The sequence below is a fragment of the Nothobranchius furzeri genome, chromosome 17 (genome assembly GCF_043380555.1).
Source record: "Nothobranchius furzeri strain GRZ-AD chromosome 17, NfurGRZ-RIMD1, whole genome shotgun sequence".
Taxonomy (NCBI): Eukaryota; Metazoa; Chordata; class Actinopteri; order Cyprinodontiformes; family Nothobranchiidae; genus Nothobranchius; species Nothobranchius furzeri.
Genome location: NC_091757.1, coordinates 56944238 through 56948879, shown reverse-complemented (window position 1 = coordinate 56948879; position 4642 = coordinate 56944238).

Below are 4642 nucleotides of genomic sequence, written 5' to 3'. Positions count from 1 at the left end.
GTCTTCTACAAAACAAAAGCTTTCGAGGGTTATTTTAACAATAAAATAATGATTTATTTTGAAGTCTTTTTTGTCTTCTTAGCAGTTATTACGTTTCATTGCTTGTAAAAACAAATACTAATATATCAATGCAACTGCCTTTGCTACAAATAGCTTGGTCCTTGCAGTTGTGGAGTTGCTAATGAATAAATATTTTTTTCTATTTTAAAAACAGACAAGAGCAAAAGAAAGAAACGATTATCTGACGCAACTATCGACTGTAGAAAAAGATGGACGGATAAGGCTCAAATGAGTAAAACGTAAACTATGGAATGAATCACTGCAGATCAAAACTGCCACCTAGTGGGATTTTTAAGTACTGCAACTGGAGTAATCATGGGACAGAAGTGTTTTTCTCTTCTTTTATTTTATTTTTTTTTATTGGGAAAACAAATTTGTCGTCACGGTCCTGATATGTAAATATTCTGAGTGAAAGGGGCAAGTTCTTTAAATGATTAAGATCCAGTTAATTTTGAAAAGTCTGTGTTGTTGGGGGGAAATTCCCCAAATAAACTGAAACAAGACTGTTTTGTGTAATTTACTATTGTCTTCCTCTAGTTTCATCCATGAAAGTCAAATATTATAAGTTTTTAATCTTTAAAATAAAATAGTATGCTGGCTCTGCTGAAAGACGTTTTCAGGGTAAAATTTTGACCACGGGTTGCATCAAAATAGCATAAATGTTGTGTTCAGCCTGGACCATAGCCTATGTGAATATTTGAACATTGTGCATTTTTACTTTAGGAATTGAATAACATTCAATGTCTGGTCTTCTATTTGGTTTCCCAAAAGTCTAAAACACTTCACTCACACACAAAAGGCCTCTTTCACAGTGTGATACAACGGCTCTAAATTCAAACATAAAAAAAGGTATTTTTCTTGTTCAGAAATGGGAACTAAAGTTGGTTTTAAGTGGGAATCAGAGTTAGCCTAAAAGCTTTAAAAAAGCATCCCTTCTGACCTGAGTGCTTTATTCGAGCTGGAGTACCTTTGCCAGAGAATATGGGCTGAAGAGCATTCAAACCAAGAGCTTTTAGTTCATTTGGTTTTGAGAGGCCTCTCTCCTCCAACACTCGCACCTATTCTAAAGGCGTGCATAGAAATGTCCGTGACCTCCACTCAAATGGCTGCTCCTGTTTTCTTAGGGAATATCCAATCCTCCACTTTGTGCATGAACCCAAACCTTCTCACTCATACAGCTCTCCGCTCTTTTCTGGGACCTTTCAACTCTTCGATGTTGCAGCCGTGAGGTGACTGAATAGATGTAGCAGCATGAAAAGCCTCATTTATTTATTTATTTTTTACTTTTTTAGTGAAAAAAAAAAGATAGATTAAATACTGAGACAACTCAGAGGAGAGCGCAGAGTAAAAATGATGAAAAAACATATGGACTGGCGTACTGCTGCTACGTGTTTAGTTGAATGAATTTTAATAATTTAAATTGATAGTAATTTGTAATAAGCAAATTAGACCAGAACTAATAGTATTTTCATACACATGAAGCAGTAAATATGTAAAAAAAAACACGATGACTCATTTTTAAACTAACCATATAAGTGATCAATAATCACATTTCATAATCACTGTCATGTTTGGGGGAAGGCGCCTCACCCAAGACATGCAGGACACAACTCAGACCAAAGATGGGAGAAAAAATAATCTGTTTATTTACAAAAAGAGAACTGAAGGTGCACTGAGTGTCAGTGGTTTGTTCACAGACATGGGAGCTCTGCGTCTGGAGGAGGGAGAACACTGGTGAGTATTTGCAGGTATGTCCTGAGGTCCATTTATGTCCTGAGGTAGGTTCAAGGGACTTACAGTCAGGTAAGAGTAGCTGGCTGGAGGAGGGAGCAGGTCGAGAGCCGGGAGAAGCGCAGGAGAGGGAGCAAAGGTGGAGGTGAGCAGAGCGTCCTGGTGGATGGGAGACACTGAGCCGAAATGTCCGGTGAGTCGTTACGGAGAACGGTGAGTGGGTCCTGGAGGTTCTGAGTTTCCAAACCCAGGAGTCCTGAGGTGAGTATCCAAATGGCTCAGCGTCCAGAGGGAAACACTGGAATCCTGGAGGTGAGTAAAATCCAAAACTCTAAATCCTAGAGCAAAACACCACTAGCAAAGATGAATCCTAGAGATCCTAGAGAACATGCGTGGCTGGGTACTACCAAGCTGTGGCAATCTTCCAGTGTTGAATTGTGTCCTCCATCCACCTCATGTAGGAAGCACCCCGCTGGTTGCAGATCAGGGACAGCTGGTGGCACTCCCTCTCCTGGCAAGAGACTCAGAGATGTTAAGTGAATGAGGAGTACTCACCCCGGCTCATGACAATCACGCGTAATACATGGAGGAACTTGATTTGGAATTCCATCCATCCGTTTTCCTCCGCTCATCCGGGGGCAGCAGCTTAAGCAGAGGCCCAGACTTGCCGCTCCCCAGCCACTTGGGTCAGCTCCTCTGGGGGAATCCCAAGGCGTTCTCTGAGAGACGTAGTCCCTCCAGCGTGTCCTCTTCCTTTGGGTCTCCTCTCAGTTGGACGTGCCCGGAAAAGCTCACCAGGGAGACGTCCAGGAGCCATCCTGACCAGATACCAGAGCCACCTCAACTGGCTCCTCTCAATGCGGAGGAGCAGCGGATCTACTCCAAGCCCCTCCCGGATGACCGAGCTTCACCCTTTCTCTTAGGGAGAGCCCAGCCACCCTGCGGAGAAAACTCATTTTTGTTCGCTTACATCCGCGATCTCGTTCTTTCGGTCACTACTCAAAGCTCGCGAGCACAGGTGAGGGTAGGAACGTAGATCGACCGGTAAATCGAACTTCATTTTGAATTTGACACGTATAGGACTGGATATGACGGGTTTCTGATGAAGACACTTATCTCGAGGCTCTATTTGGTCGCTTTAAGGTCAGTTTGGTGTGGATTAGTATAACAGTGTACAAAAGCTTACTTTGCTGGACAACCACCAGGGTAACAGTTTACATCATTCCACACAACGGCATTTTGTGCTCCAGGTCCTTCAGTTCAAGCAATAAGAGGGTTTAAAGTAAATGATTCCAATTAGATCTATTTTAATCAAACGAATAGTTTGTTTGTTTGATTAAACATGAACAATGATCCCTCTCCCATCCTCTCCCTAAGGTGCAAGGCTTTGTAAATCACTCACTCATCACTGTTCTTCCTCCCATGTCTTGTTGAAGCAGAAAGCTTTCATCCTTTCCTTTTTTGAAACAAGATAATGATGCTCGTTTCACAGTTCAAAGTAATCATTAGTGTAGAGTGCTGCAGGCCCCCTCCTGCTAATGGCAACTCCTTGTTAGGATGACAGAAACATGAAACAGTCATCTGGCCTCCCTGCAACAAGGCAGGTATTGTCAGCGGCATCAGCTGGGCCTGGTCCCTTTAACTTGTCCTGAAGAGCGCAACATCTTACAGGTCCTCCAGCGTTCACCAGAGAAGCTTGCCTGTGCATCCCGATCCCGTCTCCTTTAAAGATGTGGCGGTACAAGCAAGCATCCCGATCCCGTCTCCTTTAAAGATGTGGCGGTACAAGCAAGGTGAAAATGGATAAAGAGGAAAATTAGTAAGTCAGATATGACAAGGACGGATTTTTGTCTGATGCATTATGCAAAGAATTCTGTACGTATCAAAGATCTTCTATTAGACTGTTAAAGTACAGGACAGGTTACTGGTTTCACTTGTCTTTCTGTTCACTCTGAGTTTTCCTAGTGTTACTGAGCTGCAGACACGGCCGTGCTAGGGAACTGTTTGGGAACTGTTTGGTGGTGTAATTGGACGAGGTGGTCTATCGTCCACCTGGTCCAAACAGTTCTTTCCTTCAGGAGTTTAGTGACTTTCTATCCTCCACTGTGAAGCTGTCCAGACTGGTGGTTGTTGGTGACTTTAACATCCATGTTGATGATCCCTCCGATCACTTTGCCATGAATTTCTCCAGCCTTATGGACTCCTTCAGCTTTACCCAGCATGTTTCTGGCCCCACACACACCAGGGGGCACACTCTAGACCTTGTTTTTACCCTGAGTCTAAATGCTGACAGTGTTTGTCCTGAGGACGTTTATATTTCAGAACACCATTGCATTTTCTTTAACTTGTCAGTTTCTGCGTCCCCACCTCCTGCTCGCCGTATGGTTAGTTCTCGTTTTCTTAATGAGAGCACAGCTAGCAATGTTTCTGCTGCTTTTGATCCACCCTGTTCTTCTGATAACGACCCAGATTCCTTAACTTCTCAGTTTAACGAGCACTGCCTCTCCATTATGGACAACATCTGTCCTGTCAGAACCAGATCAGGTCCTGCAGTGAACCCTACTCCCTGGTTTAATGACAGCCTTCGCAGCCTGAAGCGCCAATGCAGAAAAATTGAGCGTTTGTGGAAGAAAACCCATCTCCATGTCCATCTGCTGCACCTAAAGGATCTTCTGTCATCCTTTAACTCTGCAGTCAGAGACGCCAGGGTTTCCTATTTCTCCAACCTGGTGTCCCAGAGCAAAGGGAACCCCAAGGTGCTGTTTAACACCATCAGCAGCATCGTCTCTCCTGCCTCTCCTACAGCCTCCATCCACTCTGTTGCAGACTGTGAGAACTTTCTGTCTTTCTT